The sequence below is a fragment of the Panthera tigris genome, chromosome B4 (genome assembly GCF_018350195.1).
Source record: "Panthera tigris isolate Pti1 chromosome B4, P.tigris_Pti1_mat1.1, whole genome shotgun sequence".
Lineage (NCBI taxonomy): Eukaryota > Metazoa > Chordata > Mammalia > Carnivora > Felidae > Panthera > Panthera tigris.
Genome location: NC_056666.1, coordinates 27,950,543 through 27,956,177, shown reverse-complemented (window position 1 = coordinate 27,956,177; position 5,635 = coordinate 27,950,543). Strand labels below are relative to the sequence as shown.

Sequence of the window (5,635 nt, the reverse complement as noted above, 5' to 3'; positions counted from 1 at the left end):
AAGTTCACCTTTTTCAATTTTCTTTGCTCTGTTCCTCATAATGTAGGCCCCATGCATTTTGGATCTGGCCTGCAGTTCTGATGCATGTACGTGACATGTTTTCTGGGGCCTTTTAGTACCAGTGTAGCCAGGGGCCCAGGCACTTAGGAAGGTAGGTGGGATGGAAGGAGTGCAAATGCTCTGTTGAGTGCCCTCCAGGGTGGCAGATAATGGCAGTGAGGAAGAGCTGCCTGGGCCTGAGCCCCATTTCTGCCATTAATCGGCTGTGTGACTTTGGGCATATCACTTTAACCTTCCAGCGCCCTGGTCTCCTCGTCTGTAATTGGAGATGGTGGGTAACAGCCTGTCTTGAAAGTTGTTTTTGATGATCTATGTATAATACCTGTAAAGCACTTACCTTATGTTACTTACTAGCTAAGTGAACATTCCTTCGTTTCCAGAGCCAGAACATAACATCACACACCCGAGAGAGGAATCCCTCCTGAATTCTGTATCCAGGGGATATCCTTTTATGGCCATGTGGACGCCGAGGAAGACAGAGACATTTCCATTTGGGCATTCTTAACTGAAAGGAAAGATTTTTATTAACCAAAACAGGACTTTGGTAGACCAAAGATGTAGAGCGGGGACAATTTAGGCTACTCTAAAAGTAGGTTCTTCTGACGAATGAAGGTAGGATTGGCACCTAGCTCCCAGAGTGATTGGAGAAAGGAATAAACCCATGTGAAGGTGATTAGCACGGTACTTGGCACAAGGGAAGCACTCAAGATATGTTGGCTGTGCCTATGCCAGAAGCTCCTGCACCCGATGTCCTCTCTAAAGCTCACCGGACCCCACTGCTGAGGCCCTATTCACAGGTGAGGAATCAGGGAACCTGAGCAATCACACAGGAATTTTTTTTTCTTTTCTAATGTTTATTTAACTTGAGAGAGAGAGAGAGAGAGAGAGAGAGAGAGAGAGAGAGACACAGCAAGAGCAGGGGAGGGGCAGAGAGAGCTGGAGACACAGAATCCAAAGCAGGCTCCAGGCTCTGAGCTGTCAGCACAGAGCCTGACATGGGGCTTGAACTCACAAACCGTGAGATCATGACCTGAGCTGAAGTTGAACGCTTAACCCACTGAGCCACCCAGGTGCCTCAACACGAGAATTTTATAGTATGTGCTGGAACCAGGGCTGGAGCCAGGGCAATGGGGCTCCACGGCGAATGCTTTCTAATATACCTCTCTGTTCCTCATCTGCGTATTCTGAGAGTGTTGAAGTCCTCCTAACCTGCTCGCAAGAGTTGAGCCCTTCAGAGTGCGGTATTTTTACGGGGTGCTCCCCTCAGCCAGCGAGGTGGCCAGCACCCCCCTGAGAGACTCCCACCTCCAGCGGTTCTGTGATGCCATACTGGTGGGCTTGTAGATAAGGCAATCGCCGACGAGGAAGAACTATCCCAAGATGCTACCATGTGTCAATTCTCCACACCCCCAGCCCCTGAAAACACCTCATAACTGGTGGGGGTGGGGGACAAGCTACTCTGCAAAATGTTTTTGAACCCTAATTAGTGGGCTAGCCCTTATTATATGATTGAACCCCATATCACCTCCCAGAGCAGCCCTTGTCTAACACCATTGATTCAGGTTTTAACTTGGAGTTTTTCTCTCCTTTTCCTCACTTGCTGCTGATCTATGGGACACAGTAGCCTCTGTTCATTACTGCGTGGGTCTGCAGTGACCTGTGACGTGGTGTTTCACATTTAAAATTACTCAAAGGCCTCGATGCACACTATGACACAGCAACCTGGCCTCTTTGTTTTCTAACCGTACAAACCACCCGAAAAACAGAACAAAACAAAAAGAGGTAAGGCAGGGAAGTCCCTAAAATATCGATACTCAATCTGCCTTTGAATCTTGGAACTGGGGGGAACAAGATGCTGATGAGCATAAAGTTATGGTTCCACGTGCAGGTGGGTTAGTCTTTAAAGGGTCTGACTGGCATGGCCTTGTACTGTCCCATCTATACAGGACTTTTGGATGCATTATTTCATACGACACTACCCAAACCCTGTGAGGTAGGTAGGACATTTTACAGGGAAGGAAACTGAGCCTGTGAGAGGTTAAGTGACTTGTCCCCAGTTACAGAACACAGCGAGTGCTCGGACTTTTGGCCCAGTGTCCAGCCTGCTCCACCACCCAGCCCCGTCTCCCTGGAGAAAGTGTTACGTGTAGCTGAGCCCGAGTCCTAGCAGCCCCCGCGAGGCGGTGCTTTGAGAGTCTGGGCAGATTATTAGATCAGGATAAGTTGAACAGCGTGGTGGGATTTAATTGTTTGGAAGGTAGTCAGCACATTTCCCAACACTAAGGGAGACCGCTGGAGTCTGCTTTTCCCCCATAATGATGCTACCTGATTTTTGGAGAGTGCTTTCACGTTGACGCTTTGCTTACTTGATTCCAGACCCAGTCTGAGATCTGTGTGAAAGGTTTCATCTTCGTTAACATGTATAGTAACATACTGGGGGAAAAAAATCCAAGATGATGGGAGATGAACCAAAAGGAGACAGGCAGGACTTCTTTACGCCACCTCCGTCCCCGCTTACTAGTGACCTGCCGGCCAGGTGTGCCCCGTGGGTGCCGCTCCCTCTGCCCATTAGGCACCATCCACTTCCCTGTGTTGCCAGGAGAGCTTTCTGACCTCAGAGGGTGCCTCGCGTACTGGCTGCAAAGGTGTTTTACTGACTTAATGTCCACGGAGACTCACTTGAAAGCAAGCTTCTGGGTGAGCCCGAGAGTAGGGGTGGGGCTGCTGGAGACAGGGCTGGGAAGGCACTGCAGGCCTGCAGGGTCCACAGTGGCACGAAGCTTGCACGCCTCCATGGCGGTGGAGGTAGGCAGTCCCCGGGAGAAGAGCTAACCTTTTCTTTTTTTAAAATCTGTAGTCAGAGGGGATGCCCTGCCAGGCCCTGGGTCTCCTCTTTTTTGGGTGGATTTCCCTACAGATGCAGCTGAGGGCTCCACCCCACCAGACTGTGTGGAAGAAGCTGGAAGGGATGAGGCTGCAGCCCCGCGGAGCCAGGGCAGAACCAGCCCTAAGGCCCCCTGAGCAGGAAGGAGGGGGGTTGGTATCAAGCCCAAATTACAATGTTCGAAGGAGCACAGGTCTTAATGCTTCCACACTCGCCCTTCCATGGTCTGGCCTGGAACAGCAGCCAGGGAGATTCCTTTGGAACAGATCTGGTCACTCTGCTGCTCCCAGCTGGTTTGACAACACCCCAGCCCTCGGCACTGCCCCCCCTCCTGGCCTCACCTCCTACCTCTCTCGTCTCAAGGGCTCCAGCCACAAGGCCTCCTGCCTCCTCCTCTTCAGCCATGCTCACCCCCCTTTTGCACTAGCTGCACCCTGTGCCCAGCATGCTTGTCCCCCAGAAAGTAACATCCACCACCCCTTCAAATCTTGCATCAGACTTTCCCTTCCTAATGCACACTGTCTTCCCCACCCCCAACCCCATTTCCTTAACGGACCCTGCTGCCTACTTTTCCAGAGCACCATTCACTTTTCAACCCACAAATATAATCATTGATTATGTTCACTGTCTGACTTCTCCCGCTAGAATGTGAACGTCCCTGGGGGCAGGAACATCTTTATCTTACGGACATGTCCCCAGTGCCCACGTAGTGCCTGGTTATGCTTGGTTGGGTAAACGGATGCAGAAGTGATCATCTTCGGTTACATACTGTGGCTGCTCCAAGGTACCCAGCACCCCTTTCGTGCTGGAAACTACAAATGCCCACATCAGCATCCAGGCTTCTGGAAGAGGAGCTGTAAATGCTAGGCAGGGAGTCTGGCTCCTGCCAAGACAGCTGAGAGGGTTCTCGTTTCAGCCAAGACCTGCAGCAGAAACCTAGTCCTACAGGCTGTAGGCATGGGATGTGGTGGGGGGCTCTAGGGCAGGAGACGGCCAACCTCCAGCCTCGGTTGGGGACAGCAAGACTCACTCTAAACCCCTCCACTGCCTGGAAAAGGTGACCTCAAAACTTTCAGCCCTAGGCTTGTTCCAGGTTGAGGCTTGTAGGGCTAGATAGGAAATGGTCAGGACCAGAACCTGTTACAGAATTTATAGGGACAAGTCCAAAATGAAGATGTGGGGACACTTGTTTAAAATGCATTACAAAGTTAGGGGCACCTGGGTAGCTCAGTTGGTTAAGCATCCCACTTCATCCTAGGTCATGATCTCATCGTTCCTGAGTTCGAGCCCCGCGTCAGGCTCTGTGCTGCCGGCTCAGAGCCTGAAGCCTGTTTCAAACTCTGTGTCTCCCTCTCTCTCTCTGCCCCTCCCCCGCTTATGCTCTGTCTGTCTGTCTCTCTCTCTCAAAAATAAATAAAACATTACAAAAATTTTTTTTAATGCATTACGAAGTTCAAGGCATGTCTCGGGCAAATGGGGACACGTGTGAGGACACAGGGGGAGATGGCAGTACTTCTCCTGACCCCTTCAGCTTCAGCCCAGAGCCCACACGTGAGGACACTGCTGCCTCTGTGCTGAGTTTGCTGCTCAATGAGACTGGTGCCAGTTTCACCAGGCTCAGAACCTCCCATTGGCCTTGGGGGGAGGGGAAGGAGGGGAGCAGGCAGAGCTCTTCCAGTGGAAGCCCGATGAGGAGGCTGGTCCCCAAGCCGGGCCCCCCAGAGAACAGGCAGCCTCTCAAGGGGAACTTAGTGATGTCTTCATCTACTTGGTAGAAGTCACAGCCCACTGCCATGTGAATCTGCCCCAAGTGGTACTCTCCAAGAAGGACATCAACTGGCGGACTCTGCCCTCAAAAATAGACTTGCTCTGGGGCGCCTGGGTGGCTCAGTGAGCTAGGCATCTGACTTTGGCTCAGGTCATGAGCTCACGGTTCATGAGTTCGAGCCCCACATCTGAAGCCTGCTTCGGATTCTGTGTCTCCCTCTCTCTCTGCCTTCTCCCACTCATGCTCTGTCTCTCTCAAAAATAAATAAACATTAAAAAAAAAAAAATAGACTTGCCCCACGAGGCCACCTCTGAAGGCCAAGCTTGGGGCCTGCAGACCTTGCCTGTGAGTCCACAGGCCAGGCCTCAACCTAGAAACATGAGCACAGGACCTGCAACTCGGCATAGCATCCAAGAAGCAGAGGATGACCTGGCCGTGGAACTTTGCTGTAGTCCTTTCTTAACGGATCATGGGCGTAGGGGCCCTGCTTCCTAAGTTCTGAGGCCCAAGAACCTTCAGAAGATAGCCTCCTGATATTTTCTACAAAGGTTTTGATTAGCAAAAATAAAAATAATTTAAAAAAATAAAATGGATTAAGAATTTTAAGATGCTGGCCACAGAGCATTAAACCAAGTGGGCCCTTCTGAGGACTGACAATGCTAATGACATTTCATGGATCCTCCTGCCAGAAAACTCCACAACAAACGTAAATCACTTGTGTCTGAGACGTGTAGCATGTTTCTCCTTGAGGAAAGAGCCCTCGGGGGGAGTGGATGAAGGTACCAAAAATTGTTTCTGCGCCACTAACGAAAGGATCCGCCGTTGCGTTTGCAGGGTGGGGGTGGGATGAGCAGTGGCAGAATGAGGTGACATCAAAGGTGGTGTTGGGCCAGACTGGGTCGATGTCCATGTGAAATGACTAG

General features: G+C 51.1%; 1 pseudogene; it reads left to right on the top strand.

Moving 5' to 3' along the window:
• Positions 1-4,404: 4,404 nt before the first annotated feature.
• On the top strand, positions 4,405-5,086 carry LOC102964379 (annotated as a pseudogene).
• Positions 5,087-5,635: the final 549 nt, after the last annotated feature.